The sequence below is a fragment of the Ambystoma mexicanum genome, chromosome 1q, assembly GCF_040938575.1.
Source record: "Ambystoma mexicanum isolate Mex_15411 chromosome 1q, UKY_AmexF1_1, whole genome shotgun sequence".
NCBI classification, from domain to species: domain Eukaryota; kingdom Metazoa; phylum Chordata; class Amphibia; order Caudata; family Ambystomatidae; genus Ambystoma; species Ambystoma mexicanum.
Genome location: NC_090922.1, coordinates 387500161 through 387518509, shown reverse-complemented (window position 1 = coordinate 387518509; position 18349 = coordinate 387500161). Strand labels below are relative to the sequence as shown.

Below are 18349 nucleotides of genomic sequence, written 5' to 3'. Positions count from 1 at the left end.
TGCAACCATAGCTTTAGTAACATTATCAAACATGGGAGTGTTAAAATTGGTACATTTTTAAACACACTAAAGAAACTGTACAGTTAGCTGAATATTTTAATTAAAACCTGATGATTGTGTTGTGGCTATTAGAAACTCCTGAAAATATTTGCCTTTGAATAACTAAAATATTAGAAAAAACTAAAATGTTCTTACAGAAACCATCAATATGTCATTCATTTCATATTTTTCAATATGCCTCAACAAACACAGAGTTTGGCCAACAGTGATATGGTATTGGGGCAAAAAGCTCCAAGCCCATTATGATTTAACTGACCACACAGAGGGGGGGGGGGGAGTCAGTACCTTACAGTGCTTTCCTTTTCCCATGCAGCTCAGTTTGTCTGTGTTCTTTATTACTTTGACCTTGCCCTGTTCTGCAGTGTAACCTTGATCCTGTAGATGCCCGCTCATTGAGAGATGTACTATTGTGTACTTTTTTTTCCCTTGACTGAGTGGGAAGGGGGAGGTTTTACAAGTGTAAGGAGGAAGAATAACACAGGGGCAACTCGTTGGTCTTGGAAGCAAGACATGGCAGCACAACCCTGGTTTGAATCCTGATCCTGCACTTAGAAACCACTCCTGGTATTAAGCACGTTACAAACAAAAAATTATAATAATTTCTTTTTCCCTTATCCTGTTCCTTTACTTTTTCTTGGGATCTGTTCCTGGTTTTCCCTTGCACTTCTCCCTTTGCTTCCTATTGATTGTTAGGTGTATTGTGCTGTTGTAGCAACTTCTGTGCAAATGACTGTTTTCCTCACTTTTTTGTAAGCACTATTCCTACTTGTCTCTTGTCAGGAGTATTAAGTTAAACTCCCTTTGCGGTTCTAGCCTTTCTGAGTCCCTGTTTGATCAGCAGAGTTTGTTGGTTTCGCCGACATTCGAGGTGGTGTTTCTCATCCTCGTGAGTATTGTCTTTAAGTAACCTTATGCAATGCCATCGTGCTATGTGAGCCTAACGCTGAAAGTACCTGTAACAGCAATTGTGGGTGAGCAGCTTGCTGACTTTCTTTGAAATCATAAGGAGCTTCTAATTGCTTACCCCACATCCCTTTTCAAATATTTGTATCCTCCTGCACATCCTGGGATTAGTATGCCTGTTTCTTGGTTCCTGAGTGCATGTCGTTGATACATATTACTCAGTGTGTGATCTTGTGCACATTTCCTTGGCCATATCCACTGCCCTATGTCTGCCCATGACAGAAGACTAGTACCCTGGCCTTGTCGAGGGGGAGAGACCACCTCTCAGCTAAGCATGGAAGGGGTACGGAGGAAACCATAGCAATTCCCAACCCTGAGGGATGAGGTAGTGGAGAGGGTCCCATGTCCATCCCCTTGGTCCGGCATGTGTCTTTGTTGTACAACCTTCTCCCAAGCCATGCCGTCAAAAAACAAATGCGTTTCCGCCTCTTTGTCCTAGAATCAACCAAGTGAAACGGAATCAGGGTGAGTTACACCAACTGGAAAGTATCCTTCCAAAGCTGGGACCAGACAATCACTGCAGCAAGTCAGGGTCGCTAAATCCACTAAAGGGTTGTTGTAAGTGACCAAATTGTGAAGATTAGAAGAGCAGAGTGCTATAACCTCGGGACCCGCAATACCAGCAATTTAGCCATAAACACTACCCCAAGGGCAGAGTAGGAGAAGAGGGGAATCCTATCCAGAATCATTCAATAAAAGGGTTTGGGGGGCAATACCTGCACCAGTTGTCCAGAAGGCACAGTTAAGTCCCTTTGAGACAATGGGGGCAGGAGAGGAGTGGGGGAGGGAACTACACAGCTGTCCACTGCAGATGACTGAGGGCACAAGGGGTCCAATAACCATCAGAGTTCATATCATCTCACGTGGCAATACAGACAAAGAGCCAATTCCAAACCACAACAAGGATGTCGGACTGCCAGATCCACCAAGACTAAAAGTGCATAGTGACACTAACCTCCCTGAAACTGTAGTGACTGTTGGAAACTGCCTGGAGGGGACTTTGAAACCCTGCTTTCTAGAACAGGGCTAGGATGTTTTGGTGTTTGGACAATTGGTTCATCTGAAGCAGGGGATATTCTGTATTGTTTGACCCATTTACAGAAAGTGTCCTTCCGTTGTACAAGGAAACAACACTGCGGTCCCATATTAGTTCTCCCAACCAGATCCAGAGATCTTAACTGTCAGGCTGTCTGGGTTGCAGGGTGTTTGTGGATGGACTCTTGGCTTTAAGGCTGTGGAGAGGCGGGAGCCTTTATTATTCTAAAAGCTTTCTATATGTTTTTTAGCATCAACTGAACACACAACATGAAACTGCATTAAAATCAGTGTCCCAATCACATTCAACATTGTATACAAGAGTAGGTATCAACCATCACAGTGTCATGTCACATCGACTCTCTCACAGTGGTAGAAGTGTACCAAAAAAAGGAGTGGAACTGTGACCGCAGCCGGGATCACCGTGCAACACATTTTTCAAGAGTTGCAGCCACGCTGCTCGACAGGCAAATGAGTTGAAACAGATTTCAGTTTAGCTTTAACTGCTATTGGGTGTTAAAGTGGAGACATGTGCTTTAACTTCACAAAGAACAGTTACGGAATGGTGAAAAAGGTTTAAAAAAAGTAGTGGAACTGTTAACATAAAAAAATTAAAGTAGCAGAACTCTGCTCCCGACCGTTCCCGCTCAATTCGACCAATGCAGTCTTTCATTAAGATATTCTCATGTCCTGCCTGGTGCTGCATAGTGCCTATGGCCTACTGGAATGACGATCCACAAGCTGCTGGAAGAAGGGGGAGAGGGGTCATGAAAATTAAGTGCTATAATTTATGGGGGAGCCATTCCTCAGCATGCACCTATGTTCTTAGGTTTACTTTGGGGTGACAGAATATCACTGGACATGGTTTCTTGTTTCTTACAGAGCGGCAACACCATCAGCCATGCCACCTATGTCGGTGGTGGGCCTTAGCACACGGATATAGAAACCCTGCCCCTTCCCACAACAAACAGGAATCTGTTTCAGGTTGATTTGTTCAGTTTGAATATGCCTAACAACTGTATGTGGCAGGGGTAAGTGGAGCAGTCTCAACAGTGATTAGGTCTACAATAACATCGACATGTAGCCTGGAAGTTCGGATTTAAAGGCCCGTTGCAGGAAGTGTGCTTGGAGAGGGGGAACATCCAGTGCACAGGTAAGAGACAGGCCACTACAGCTCTCCCCAGAAGATCTCCTGGCAACCCCACTTCAAATCGGTGCTCCCTTAACAAAAGCCAGTGTAAAGTCTTGAGGGGGGTATCTGTACTTCTGTCCACTATATGGTTGGGGAAGAGGCACAGAGCACCACAGCCAGGGTTCTCTAATCGTAGCTATGGACAAGCAACCAAGACAGACTCAAAGGAGGTGACACAGGCTGGCTCTTAGGTATTGATATTTTATTTCTATCGCGCTCGTACACAAGTGTTTCAGAGCGCGTCAAGGCAACGGAGGGGAACAGGGGAGAACAAAACAGCGATCTTACTAGGCCCAGTGACATTGAGAACGCGCAAGTGCATGGGAGAGGGGGAGGGGGAGGGGAAAACAGCATGGAAGGGGGAGAAGTGGAAAGTGCGAAGCAGAGGAGAAACAGATAAATAATAATAAATACATAAATAATAAAGGCAACAAACAGTGGTAGTGCAGCCAGCAATTTGCAAGTGCTAGGTTTAAGTCGGCAGACAGGGTAGGTCTGCTAAGTGCAGGAAGAAAAAGGGGGGGCTGTATTGGTACAGATATAGACGCCAGTGCAAGGGGTGGCCCGGAGGCAGTGCGGGAGGGTGGCAGGGTGAGCAGGTACCTGGGCCCGGAGGACAGAGTGTGGCCAGGTGCACAGTGCCAAGACAGAACAGATCAGCAGGGGAGAGGGGGAGCGAAGGTAGAAGAAAAGAGGAAGGTTTGAGGTGCTTGTGGAACCAGAGATGGTTCTCCTCAAGTTTTAGAGTGGCAGGGAGGCTGTTCTAGAGGGAGGCCCTAGCCGAAGACCGAGATCTACCCCCAGCTCGTTTCGTTGAAAAACGACTGACCCTGAGGGAGTTAGCGGTAGAGGAGCGAAGAGCTCGAGAGGGGAGGTATATGCGGAGGGATGGCTGAATGTATTTTGGACCCGGGCCCCAGAAAGCCTTGTGGACAATGCAGAGGGTTTTGAATTTAATCCTTGCATCCACTGGGAGCCAATGGAGAGATTTCAGAGCTGGAGAGATACGATCCCAGGGCTTGAGGCCAAGGACAAGTCTCGCAGTCCTGTTCTGGATTAGTTGCAGAGGGCGGAGAGTAGAGGGGGGTAGATTTATAAAGAGGCTGTTACAATAGTCCACCTAGAGAGAACCAGAGTTTGGGATACCATGAGCTTCTGGGGGAAGGAGAGGAAAGGCAGAGTACCTCAGAGGAGGTGCAGTAGGAAGTTTGACTTTTTAGAGACCCAAGAGATATGGGCGGAGAAGGAAAGGCTGGAGTCAAAGATGACCCCGAGGTTCTTAGTCTCGCAGGTGGGGGTAGGAGGAGGGCCAATCCTCCCACAGTGAAGGAAACAGTGAATCCCCCCCCCAAGCTCTCCACAATGGATTGTCCACACACATTGGGTGACAACATAGTCCTTTTATTAAAGGACAAAAAGTCAGGTAGATATATGCAAATAAATAAGACTCCCTTTGTACTAGAAATCTAATCAGCTACCAACTTAATATATGCAGTTCTTTGTGGTACTCCTGTTACCTTTAAATTCAGTTAGAATGCATCAACTGCTGACAGTTATTAAAAAACATTTAAAGTAGGCAAGGGATAACCTCTAACATTATTGCAGAAAGGCAGGTAATACTTAGAACATAGTCAGAATGCATTTTTTAGGGTAAAAATGCAATACTATGTGAGGATCCCCCCACCCGGGCAACCTGTAAGGAAAAGTTAAGGTGTGCTTCATGTTGTATTTTATAGCCTAGTCCAAATATGTTCATTAATAGTCTGCTTCTGTGTCTACAGATCCCACAACCCAAAAGTGCCTGGGAAGCCATGGGAGAACAGTATTAAAGACAAATCTGAGACTCCTGGGTGAATACTGAGGATGGAAGATGCTCTTTCTCGTCACAGTACCTTGGGTGCGTTGGAAGGCGAAGTTTCTCTGCTTTACTCGACGATGCCCCTCGAGGATGAACCCTACCCCTTGGAAGTAGGAGTCCCTGGGATGTCTGTGTCAAGCAGGAAAAGGGAACCAAGCAGCGTCAGAAAGGCAACAATGTAGGTATGTCGCAGTGGTGGCCATTGTCAGGTTGCTACACCAGCTGTGGATGTCCCACAAAGATTAAAAATGCTGTAGACCACGACAAGGCTGGGGTGATGAAGATAAGTCACTTGGTGGTCGTCAGTGACTTTCGGTGGCAACGGGTGCAGTGTCAGTAGTAGGTGTCAGGTTTTGCTATTTCGCGGTTGGCCGCCTTTTGGTTCTTTGGTGCTGCAGCCACAGTACAGACGACAGGATGGCCTTTGCCGACATACTCGAGCACTGGACTGCACTGCGGACCCTCACCAAGTATAGAACTTCGGGCCACTTTCTTCGGTGTTTGGTGGCGGGAAACCCACCGGCTGGCCCTCCTCTGCAGGCGGTGAACCTGGATCTTCTCTGGTGCAGAAAAGTGGATAGATGTCGTGGCTGCAGTGCCACTTGAAGAGTTATTGCGTTACTTGGACATGTGACACCTCCGGGCGTCGAGCAGCACTATGCCCGGGTATCCCCTCTTACAGGAGATGCACAACAGCTTGGCTTCCAGCGGTCACAAACACTCCTCCGAGCACTGTATGACAGATGGATTTATTGGGCTCCAGATGTACAGGCAACTCCTCTTCTGGACCGACAAAAGCACCTCTTCAGGACGACAGGCACACAGGACTGGCTTCCAGGACACTATGGTGATGAGCAGCCGTTGCACAATGTCCCCTCATAGCTACGGGAAGAGGTTACCTATCCAGATCCTCTCTGGTTCAGTCCTGGAATCAGCAAAGCAGCTTTTGGAGTTGATGAAGAGTTGCAGCCACAGACTTTTTCCTCCAGCCGGATTCAGGATGCAAGCTCCATACTTCAGCTTCTGCTTTGGTTTCGACTTTCAGCTTCTGACAAGCAGGTGAAAGGTCCCTTGTTATACACACATGTTCCCCGTTCACTCAGGCTGAGCCAGGCTCAATCAGCCAATCACACAAAGTGAATTCTTGCAGCTAACAATAATGCTCACAGACATTCAGGCCATTGTAGGGGAGGGGTGGTCCAAGGGACCCCCCCCTGGCCTGCATCTCCACCCCAGGGGAGGGCCATGGCTCATCGGGCGTCCCCTCCTTACCACCAGGGCCCAGCTGGCGGATGGCTCACCTGCTGAAGACATTGCCCGCACGCATTAAATTTAGCTAGGCCTCAGAAACCATTTTGTCTGCTAGAGATGGTGTGAGCTCAGCGCGCTGTAGCGCGGCCCCCACCTTCAGAAAAGTTTCAGTCCTCCTTGTCTCTGCAGCACCATGGTAGATCCGCTGCAGGCCCGTTCCCACGAACAAGACGGGCATGATCTAGCGTAATACATTAACATTGTAACAGTTCACCTTCCGCAGTGTATCACTGCTCCCACAATGACCCGGTCAGCAAGGCCGGGGCGATGGGAAGATCTGTAGAATGGTCATCTGCTGAAAGCAGACAGGTACCCAAATATGAATGTACGAAACCATTTTTAACACATGTATCCTCTCCATACGACCACTCTTACTAAAGAAACCTGTGAAATTGTGTAATTATCGTACATGACACCAGCCGTGAAGAACCCGCACCCCTGCAGTGGTGTGCAAATGATAAAAGCATTTCCGGGGAATTATTCTTCATAAGTATCATCGAAAGCCCCACGCCCCGCGGTCCCGCGCCACAACTGAACTGATGCTGCTAGGGTACACAAGAAAACGAATGTAACCATACCACGGGCACATGTGAAGAGTGTGCGAGAATGCACTCGTCACACGTGTATGTCTAAGCCCCTCACGTGCCACTTCCGCCACGCACAGTGGCGAGTTACTTTCTATGTACCCCACCAACCCCAATACTACCTCACTTACTGCAAATATATATGCATATAACTAAATACTGTAGTTGTTAAAACATAGTGTATGAATAAGGTGCTCAGACTGGGTATAATCGAGACACATCCAGCAAAGTTTAAATGCATGTTTCAAAATGATTTGAATGAGTATTATAGAATGTTCAAATGTTTGTGATGTTTTTACCTAAAATCGGCAACACACGAGGGAGATACCTTTGTGAAATGCATGCAAGGCCATTCCCCCTCCCACCCTGCGAAGGCTGCCAAGACATGAGAGCAGAGGCCCGCGCTGCGCTACTCCGCCTCCCCCAACCAGACTGGAGCCGCTTCAAAGATTTGTAGCCCCCTCTGCAGCACCCAAGGCCACGGCCCGCCACCTGCATTATTTACAGCACAGCAGTAAACCTCTGCCTGAACACCCACTTCCAAAGGCGCCCCCTCGTAAACCCCATAACCCCCCGGATCATCTTAGACCTATGGCCCTGTGCAATCAGGACACCCAACACTTTGACAACACACAGCGGCACATCCATAACAACTTCTAACAAGACAGAAAGACCTGTACTGCCCGTCCCAGGCCCTGAAGCTTAGCACCTCGACCTATGACCCCGGTCAACAGGACTCTGGTAACCATGTCCTGACGTATTACCGCCAGACCCCTCACAAGGTACATTCCTCCTGTGTTGCATTAACCTGTAGAATAACCTATCGGAAGATTTACTAAAGAAGATAATATTGAAATGACTGAATGACTGCGGTGTGCATGCCCTAGGGCAAATAAGTCAGGAAAAGACATTCATCTCTGACACTGGCCGCGATGGCACAACACCACCGCCCGGATGAACTCTGCCAACCTGCCAGGCCCAGCCCAATCCACGAGGATGACCAGTGACGTCTTCCAGCCAAAGCCAACCGCATCGCAGCAGCACCTATAGTTAGTCGTCGCCACCCAATCCCATTGAACTTGTGCCCCCTATAGTGTGTAGGTTCTTATGACGTTTTTTGTAAATATATACGCCTGTCTTTGCTATTGTCAGACAGAGCGCTCTCGGAGTTTGCAGAGTTCTTTGCATGCCATATTCTCATTGATAAACTCCCATTTAAGCTCACCCGCACTCTGTCTTGGCCTTATTCCCGATTTGGGAGAGTCCTTCATTGTCTCTCATTGTGGGGAGGATCGTGCTGGCTGGGGACGCATGCCTTCACCATTCACCTAAAACCAGACAGCCATAACACAGGTTGTGGATTGGAAACAACTCCTAGCCTTTAAGAGATTTCATTCAGTTTCAGTCAGGGCAGGCTCAGGCAGGACCACAGGCATTGTGACACACAACCAAAACCAGACACCCACAATACAGGATGTGATTTCACTCCTCTCTCCATTCAAGCAGGTCCTACAACTGGGGGCACAACGGCAATCCCCGGGAAGGCTCCTACTTGTCTAGCAAGGGCAGCCCTGGTTCCATATATGGTCCTTCCACCCAACATCCAGTCAGAGGAAGGGAACAGAGACAGGGTTCCTCAGGACTTTGAAAAACAAGGGGGAAAGGCAGAGGAAACCAAGAGGCCACCAGTGGCCATCTTGCCTTTATCCAGGAATCCATTGATTGCTATGGCAATGCCTGGGTGCCCCGGAAAGAGAAGACACCCAGAGCCACTGTCAAGTCCTCATGTAGCTGCCACCAGCTCATACCTTGCTCTGTGGGAAACACACATGTTCCCAAAAACACACACACTAGGGGTACACATGTGTACCCCTACCCATGGCTATCAAAAGGGTATCCCATGGTCTTTGTTCACCAAGAACAAAAATGAAGAGCTGGACTGCAAGGGGTCCAAACCGGACTCGTGTGAAGAAAAGGATCAGGCAACAGTCTAAGGACGTAGTGGGACAAAGCATTTCCAGCATCACAGCCAGCCTGCATGCCAAAGGGCCTTTGAGTTGCAGGCATGGGAAGGGGATGGTGTTAGAGTAGCCAGCTAAAAAAAGTGGAACTGAGAAAGGGGTCCACAATCTTGGTATTCTGTGGGGCTCTTTTGTTCCTGACCCCTCCATTTCCTGCAGGACAAGGCACTGTAGTTATGATGCAATATTGCAAGAATTGTATGTTGAAGCCAGGGATGGACTGGGAACCAAAAGAGGCCCTGGAAATTATTTTCAAAGTGGCCCCATATTACACATTTTCAACAAGCCCAACCCTTTTACTATGGGAACATTTGGAAATACCACACAGAAGAGGCCCATGGCGCAGAGCCTACCAGGAAATCTCCTTGGTTGCCCATAGGCCAGTCCACCCCTGGTTGCAGCAATAAGGATTAGCTCCCTTTCAGAAGGAATGCTTTTGTCCAATCCCCAGAGAAAATTTGAAGTAGGGGACTCCAATTTTTCATAGACATTAAGAAGTATGAATCTCTGGATTCCTGTTGCATTCCGAAGTCCTCTGCCATAAAGGTGAAGACAGGTGCTATCTAAGGCAGAAGAAAGCTCTGTTCCCTAATCATCCCCAGGGAACATTGAGGGTCATGAACTGATGTGGACCAAGACCTGCCACTCTGACAACTGCACTGGAAACAGACTTCTCATTAGGAGATGAAGGTATGCAAGCCTAATACTGTGGACTGACAAAGCAGAATAAGGACTCAACTTGTCCAGGAGCCACTAAATTGGATTTCCAAGCAACTAGAAGCCCAATAGCAGCTGGAATCTTGTTTCTAGAGCTTCAAACCACATTTGACACCCTTCGAGCCAACATAAGCCACTCTACTGATTTTGGCACCGAAGGACTTTGAAGGACTTAGATTTGCTTGTTGCATCGCCAAACCAGCTCTACACAACATTGGACCAGATACGTTCATCACCACCTAGGTTTCCAACTGTTAGGCAGAATCCTGGCCAGTGCCCTTAGGGACCACTACACAAGATTAAGACTACAGGTGGTAGTACAATTTCACCTTTGGTACAAGCCTGTACTACACAGTTAGAGTGGTAGCAGTAGCGGAGCAGCCAGACTTATCTCAAGAGCAAATGAGCAGTAGTAGAGGTTACACAAAGGACTACAATTACTGTGACTCAAGCAAACACTGACTCAATGTTTTTGGTTAAAAAATAAAAGTACATTTCTTTTTAGACCATCTGTTCACAAAACACTTCACTTCTATTAAATTAAAACCACACTTCAAATACACTACACACAACCAATTCCCCTTGTGCAGAACAATTCAAGTTAAGTACCTTTGGATTTGACAGACCGGTGTTGTGAAACAAAGACGTTAACGGGGTTATTACGCAATCACTTTTTGACAGTAATGACAGTTCGGTCTTACGAAAGAAAAGCGTACCCGCCAGAAGAAATGTTACCGTAGTCAAACACACTAAGCATATGAATTAACACAAGAGAGTTGGGGATAAAAATCATAGGCAATACTTTTGTCAAGGCAGATAGAATCAAGAGACACTTTCTAAAACGTAGATAAAAGTCATGAGGCCTGCGCCAGTGTCAATGGGACAGGGGTCCTGTTGTCGAGGATCACAAGGTTAGAACAGATCACGATTTGAGATTGCTAAGAGTACTTAGATATTGTCAAAAGGGAAGCAAAAGTAATAAGACGGAAGGAAGATAAGGACAAGCCTTTGGTGAGGAGAAAAGGGTTTCACCCAAGTTCCTCGAAGTCGGACATAGTACCTTATTCTTATGAAGAAGAGCAGGTGCTACGGCAGTTGTTCCTGCAGACTCACGGTTCCTGAAGCTTCAGTCGTGGGAACAAGAAGGAGGACGTCTGGAGCAATCTGCACTACCCAGGGATGAAGCCAGCAGCTGCAAAAGCAACGGTGAATAAAAGGTGCGCTCCTTTAAAACAGGAGAGGCTCTTCAGATGGCTATCCGGACCACGACAGCTGTGTGCAGCTTTTTCGACCAAGAAGAGGATCCTCTGCCTGTGGAAGATGAGCTGGTTGATCCCACCAGGCTCAAGGGAAGAAGATTCCAGACTGGATCTTCTCTTGTCGCTGAAGGGTAGATAGCTCAGGACTGCAGCAGGGCTTCACCGGGACTCGGGAGTTGCAGCAGCCGTCTTCTTCTCTGCTTCTCTTCGGTTCTTTTGCAGCTCCAGTGGCGACTGACTTCCAGCTCAAGAGTCCTGCCTTTTATGCCAAAATCCCCCATTCACACAGCCTGGCTGTCAATCACTCAGCTGGGAGGTTGTCCGGCCCGGACAACCACCTCAGCCAATCAATACAAAGCGCAACTCGGGTCTCCAAGGAGATCCTGTGCAGGGGGTGACTAAACCCCTCCCTCACATTCAGCCCACCTAAACACCCAGATGCTTGGACAGAAGCCTGCCAAAGGTCAGCGTACAAAGGAGGCAAACCTGGTTTGCTGCGCAAAGTAAAACACAAGAAGGACTTTAACAAAAAGATATGGCGATAAAACCCAACCGGAGCCGAAACAAAAGTATTTGGTCAAGCGGATTTAAGTTCGAGGCTAATATAATAGCCTAAAACAGTACCACGTTTATATAGTATAATCGCGGTAGAAAGGTTAGGGTAGATACCACTGCCACCAGCCAAGTCTTAGTGTTAAGAGAGCAAAATAAATCTCAGAGAGGCACAGACAAAAAGGGATAGGAACTAACCCTTTCCAATACTCCATGGAAGATGGGGTGTACTGGGTCTGTAGTTTTAAATGACTACATAAAGTTAATGGCAACTTTACATGTTTCTGGGGGACAGTAGTCAGCCCCAGAGAAATTGAGTCAGGGGGAAGTCTCAAAGATGACCCTGTGTTACTGCATTGAAGGTGCTGTGTAACACACACAAAAAGTGGGGCTTATGGAGTGGTGTAGCTCCAGAGCCCAAGATCACACAAACAGTAGAAATACACATGGCAAAAAACATGTAATACTGGGGAAAAAAAGGCTCCCACTCTTACCAGGTGGACAAAATAAACCCAAGAAATGCAGCAAAGGTGCTGAGGGACTCACTAGGTGAGGGAAATTAGCCATAAATGAGAATTCTCTCCAACACCAACACTGGTTTACTTGGGTGGAAGTCTTGAACTTAGTGCTTCTTTGAGCATTGAATTGAACCAAAAGGATCTCAACTCAATCTGCTGGAAGCCACTGTGTTTTGCATCAAATCAACCCTGCAGTAACACTGTCTCTAACCGACTTCACAGCTGAACCGAAGATTTTGCACCCTTCATGCCGTATCGCTTCAAACACTTCATCGAACCGCACAGAGCCCTATCTCGAAGCAAACTCACCACCTGGATCAATGTGACTCGTTGCATCTTAACCAGGTTTGATCGCAAGATTAGCACATAGAAGCACATTTCGAGGTATCAAAATATCCAAGATTTTTAAAAAAGTACCGTAGAGACCTCATGACGCATTTCAGGGATCATAGTGCCCTTCAAGACCCTTTTTGCACCTCTTCTTGAGAAGAGACATCCTTTAAAGTGATATTGCTGCAATTACTTTGCTGATCACGCCTGCTCAAGTACCCAGAGAGATATTCTCTAAAAATTCGGAATTTTCGTAGGTCTTTCCACAGCAGGTGATGGGGGGGGGGGTTTACTGGTATTTTTCTAGTTAGTTATTTGCATTCTTCAGTGTTTAAAGTATATATATTTTTATAGAACAGTCATTGGACTTTCTTTTATTTTGGGGTCTTTGTACTTTTGCTGTTTGGACTGCTACTGTGATCACTTCACACCCCTCCTGAGGGTATAACCTGCCCTCGGCCCATGTTACCACATAAGGAGAAGGCGAAATACCGGCCAGGTTATTTGTTTGTTTTACCTTTATGATTGGGATCACTGCTGTTTTTGTAGTAGTGTCTCGAGACATAAATCAAGATGACTTCTAAAAGAAAAGCACATTCAACAAAATCAAAGACCTTTGACACGTCCAGGGTTACTAGGACCAGCATTAAAACTTCCTATGATCAAGAATAACATCCTGAGGTTCTTCTGGGTGAATGGGGCCTAGGAAAAAGCTTGATTATACTGCACTATGAGGGCTTGCATCAACAGCATTAGATGCAGCACCCTAATCTCTTCCTGTGTTTTATTGTCAATATATATTAGGGATAGCGGACAATTAAATGGGTGCTTGTGAGGGAGTTTTTCGGCTTTAAATGTATGGCTGCCAATGCTATTGATTGGTGAAGCGCACCACTGTTGGGCCTATTTGAACATCGTCAGTAAATAGGGAGAAACTAAGTCTGCAAATTCCTTATAAAATTCAGTGGTAAGGACGTGTATGACAAGAGTTTTTCCCTGGGGCAGTCTTACGGATTTAATCTGAGTGACTTTCCTAGGTGTAGTGAGTAGTGCTTTGTGTTCACATTCCAACCAGTCCATTACCAGAAATTTTGAAGTTACTGAAAACAAAACAAATTATTTTCAGAAAAATACTGACATTTTGGGAAACCTTAAATATATACAATACTTACTTTCCAAGCCCCCCCTTACAGATGGGAATTCTCTTTACAACTTTAAGAACAAAATATGTATTATATATTACTTGGTTTGCTCATAAAATTACAATGCCCAATATATGTATCACAGGGAGAGAGAAAAAATAATGTAATGGCAAGCATGCTTATAAATATATGTATGTACACAAGAAACTACAGCAATAGGTCAATAATTTCTAAGCAAACCTTTTCTGGCCAAAACATGTGAAAATGCAACACTGACACTCAGCCATTCTCATACAGAAGAACAAGTTACTCTCTTACCTGGTAACTTTCTTTCGATGGGATGGTCCGACGACGTATTCCATATCTATGACAGTAATCACCACAGCTGTGCTGCTTCGGAAAATCTTTCGGCGTCTTCGTCCTGCGTCGATGACGTCGATACGCCGCCCTCGAGGACCTCCTCCGACGGCCGACGTCACTGGATGTTATAAGTAGGACGCATGACGCCCATTGCCTCAGTTGTAGTTTTTTCCCAGAACGTGTGGCACCAGTCTTCTACCAGTCTGACCACACAAAGCCTTGCGGAAACGTGAGCTGCAATCACATAAGAAATTCTGTAGCGGGGACGGCAGGGAGGGAGCGATATGGAATACGTTGTCGGACCATTCCATCGAAAGAACGTTACCAGGTAAGAGATTAACTTGTTCTTCGAGGGGATTGGGTCCCCCTACGTATTCCATATCTATGACAGACTTTAGAAAACAGAAATTTAGAATGCCCAATCAAATTGTGGAGTAAAGGACCGCCTTGCCAAAGGCCAGATCCTGCCCCCGGATGGAATTGAGGGAGTACTGACGTACAAAAGTATGTACGGAAGCCCAGGTGGCTGCATCACAGATTTTACAAATAGGAACACCCCTCTGTGGGGCAGCAGAGGCAACCATACCCCTGGTAGAATGGGCCCGTAAGCCGACCGGTGGGTCCTTACCCGCCAAGCGGTAACACTCAGATAGCCAAAATAATCCAGTGAGACAAAGTCTGTTTCATCACAGCTTGTCCCAAACGCTTTCCAGCGTAACCAATGAAGAGTTGATCGTCCACTCTGACCTGGGACATGCGTGAAATATAAAAGCTTAACGCTCTCCTAGGATGAAGCCTATGGAGCCTCTCCTCTTCCTTACCAGGATGTGGAGGAGGATAAAACACCGGAAGAACAACCTTCTGGCCTAAATGAAATTCCGACACCACCTTCGGAAGAAAGGACGAACTCTAAGGACAACCCTGTCCTTATGAAACACAGTGAAGGGTGGCTTAACTGAAAGTGACTGTAACTCACTCACTCTGCGAGCGGAAGTGACCGCAACCAAAAATACAGTTTTAAGAGTTAACAGTCTCAAAGGGCATAAATGCAAAGGCTCAAACGGAGCACCCATCAGAAACTTGAGAACAAGGTTCAAATACCAAACGGGCACCTGGAAAGGCGACGGAGGGAACACATTAGTGAGCCCTTTCAGAAACTGAGAAATTAAAGGAATTTTAAAATAGGAACACTCTTCTGACGAACGCTTAAATATGGACAGCGCCGCCAGGTAACCTTAAATGGTATCCACTTGAAGGCCCCTGTGGGCCAAAGAAACCAAAAAAGACAGAACCATGGGAATGTCGCATGCAAAAGGATCCACATTCTTAACCCTGCACCAGTCGCAGAACTTACGCCAACGGCAACAGTACAGGGACTTTGTTGCGGGCCGTCTGGCCGAGAGCAACACCCCCATCACGTCTTCAGGGAGGTCCCAATCCTTATACCTCAACCTTTCAGAAACCAAGCGTGAAGGTTGAGGGATCTGACCTCTGGATGGAGAACCTGACCACCCCTCCCATGAGAGCAGATCGTCTCGGTAGTGAAGACGACGTGGAGGACAGATGGACAAGTCGAGAAGATCCGGGTACCACGTCCTCCGGGCCCACGCCGGAGCAATGAGGATCATCCGGGAACCGAACTTCCGTAACCTCCGCAGTACTTGTGGGATGACGGGGACTGGAGGAAACGTGTACAACAGTGGGAATGACCACTCCACCATGAACGCGTCTCCTAAGGCTCCTTTTGGAGGAAATTCCAGCGAGAAGAACCTCTCGCACTTCCGGTTGACACTGGAGGCGAAGAGATACACTTGAGGGGTCCCCCAAAGGGTGAGGATCTCGATGAGAATCTCCTGAGCCAACTCCCACTCGTGGGAGATCGCGCTCTGCCTGCTCAGAGCGTCCGCCGTCTCGTTTTCGTCTCCGGCCAGATGAACTGCCGAGATCGAAAACTTCCTGCTGGATTGCCCAGAACCAGAGCTGCATCGACTCCCTGCACAGAGGAAGTGACCCTGCCCCCTCTTTTTGTTGAGGTAGTGCATGGCCACCGTGTTGTCCGTCAGGATCAGGACATTCTTCCCACACACAGTCGGCAGAAAAGCCTTCAAGGCTAGCCTGACGGCCCTCAGGTCCAACAGATTGATATGGAGTCTGGACTCCGACGGAGACCAACGACCGCTGACTGTCAACTCGTTGGCATGACCTCCCCATCCCATGAGGGATGCGTCCGTCACGATCGTCACCTCTGGCCAGGGTAGCCAAAATGGAGCCCCCTTCATCAGATTGTCTTCGACGGCCCACCACAGAAGGTCCTGGGCGATCGAGGATGGCACCTGAACAGGGTCCGACATCCTGCCGGAGGACTGAGACCACTGGAGCTTGAGTGCCCATTGCAAAGATCTCATCCGCAACCTGGCCTCTGGCATCAGAAGAATGCAGGAAGCCATGAGGCCGAGCAATCTCAAGAACTCTAACGCTGGGAGACTCTGGGCAAGCTGAAACTTGTGCACCATCTGGTGAATGTGATGAGCCCTCACCTGGGGAGGAAAACACTGCCCCAGGGACGTGTCGAGCACTGCTCCGATGTACAGGAGCTTCTGAGTCGGTGTTAAATGGGACTTTTTCAGTTGAGGGAGAAGCCCAGCTTGTGGAGGGAGTGGCAGGTGACTGACAGATGATCCAGGACTTGCTCGGGAGAGCGTGCCCTGATCAACCAATCGTCCAGGTAAGGGTAGACGTGAATCCCCCCTTTCCTGAGGTGCGCTGCCACCACTACCATGAGCTTGGTGAAGACCCTCGGGGCGGAGGTCAATCCGAACAGCAGGACCCGAAACTGAAAGTGCGAGTCGCGAACCTCAGGTACTTCTTGTGCTTTGGATGTATCGGCACATGAAAATAAGCATCCTTGAGGTCGAGAGACACCAACCAGTCCTGAAGTTGAAGGGCCTGGAGGACTTGAGGGAGTAACCATCTTGAACTTGTCCTTCCTGAGGAGTTTGTTCAAACCGCGCAAGTCCATGATGGGTCTCAAACCCCTGTCTTTCTTGGAAATCAAAAAAAAAGGGGAATACCTTCCCTTGCTCCTCTCCGCTACAGGCACCAGTTCTATGGCACCTTTCTCCAGCTGGGATTGAATTTCCTGCGCAAGAAGCGGATCCGGACTCTTCAAAGAGAGATTCCCCGGTGGATTGTCTTGAGGCCTCTGCCGGAAAGGAAGACAGTAGCCATGGGTTATGATCTCCAGAACCCCACACATCTGAAGTAATGGCACGCCACTCTACAAGATGCTGCGCCAGCCTTCCCCCAACCGGCGAACATGGGACATGGCCTCAGGACTTAGCTGAAGCGGTTGCGGCGTTGCCTGAGGGCAAAGAGGCAACTGCCTGAGCGGCCTTGGCACCTCGAGTACCTTGTTTTCCACCTCTGGCACTCCTACGGTTGCCCCTTTGACTGGCAGCTCCTCTCGCTTTACCAAAGGATGAGTAATAACGAAAGGAACCTCCCCTCCATTGCTGTCCCCTAGGAAAAAAAAAGGCGGAGGTTGTCGAACTGCAGCGCCCAACGACTTCGCTGCAGCTTTTGAGGTCTGCAACCTCTCAAGGCTCTCGTCAGCCTTGCTGCCAAAAAGATGTTCCCCGTCAAAGGGCATGTTGAGGAGCCGGGCCTGCACATCAGGAGCAAACCCCGACTTCCGCAACCACGCAAACCTGTGTATCACGGTGCTCGCCACCATGGACCGGCTGACGCAATCTGCCATGTCCAAACCCGACTGAACGGCCTCACACATGGCATTCTTGCCATCCTGAACCATGGCAAGGAAACCAGCCCGTTCGTCCCCTTCGGGAATATGTTCAGACGCTAAGGAAACACAGTTCCACAGAGTGTGCGTGAAACGTGACAAGGCACATATGGAGTTGGCCGCCTGAAGCGCCATACCCCCTGAAGAAAACACTTTCTTCGCCCAGCCGTCAAAACGCTTGTCGTCCCTATCAGGAGGGATGGTAGGATACGACACCTGCTTTGCCAGGGCCGTAGCCGCCTGCACCACCAAACTCTCCGGAGTGGGGTGCTTGGACAAGTAGAAAGGGTCGCTACTGGCTGGGCGGTATTTTCACGGCAAAGACTTGCCCACTGCCGGGAGACTCTCCGGAGCAGTCCAAGCCGCCGAAACCCTCCTCTGTAGAGCCATATGAAACGGCAGTACCGGGTCAGTTGGTGGACCAAGGTCGAGGAAATCCGTAAGGTCATCCTGAAGAAACTCCCCCAGGGGAGCAGACCATCCCAAGTACTCGGTGACCCTCGACATAAGGCGCCGATACGAGGAGTCGGCATGAGTGCCAGGCTCAGGCCTACAAAACTCCACCTCCGGAGAGGTGTCCATCCCACTAGCATCGTGCAGGGACTGCCTCACTCAAATTGGCTATGGCCCAAGAGAATCTCGTCTGGC

At 48.2% G+C, this 18349-nt stretch overlaps 1 protein-coding gene across 8 annotated transcripts in view; it reads right to left on the bottom strand.

Annotated features, from left to right (window-relative positions):
* The window catches only part of CHD9 (chromodomain helicase DNA binding protein 9), a 3201601-nt gene that overhangs the window by 2468070 nt on the left and 715182 nt on the right, over window positions 1-18349 (bottom strand). The window lies entirely within an intron of this gene.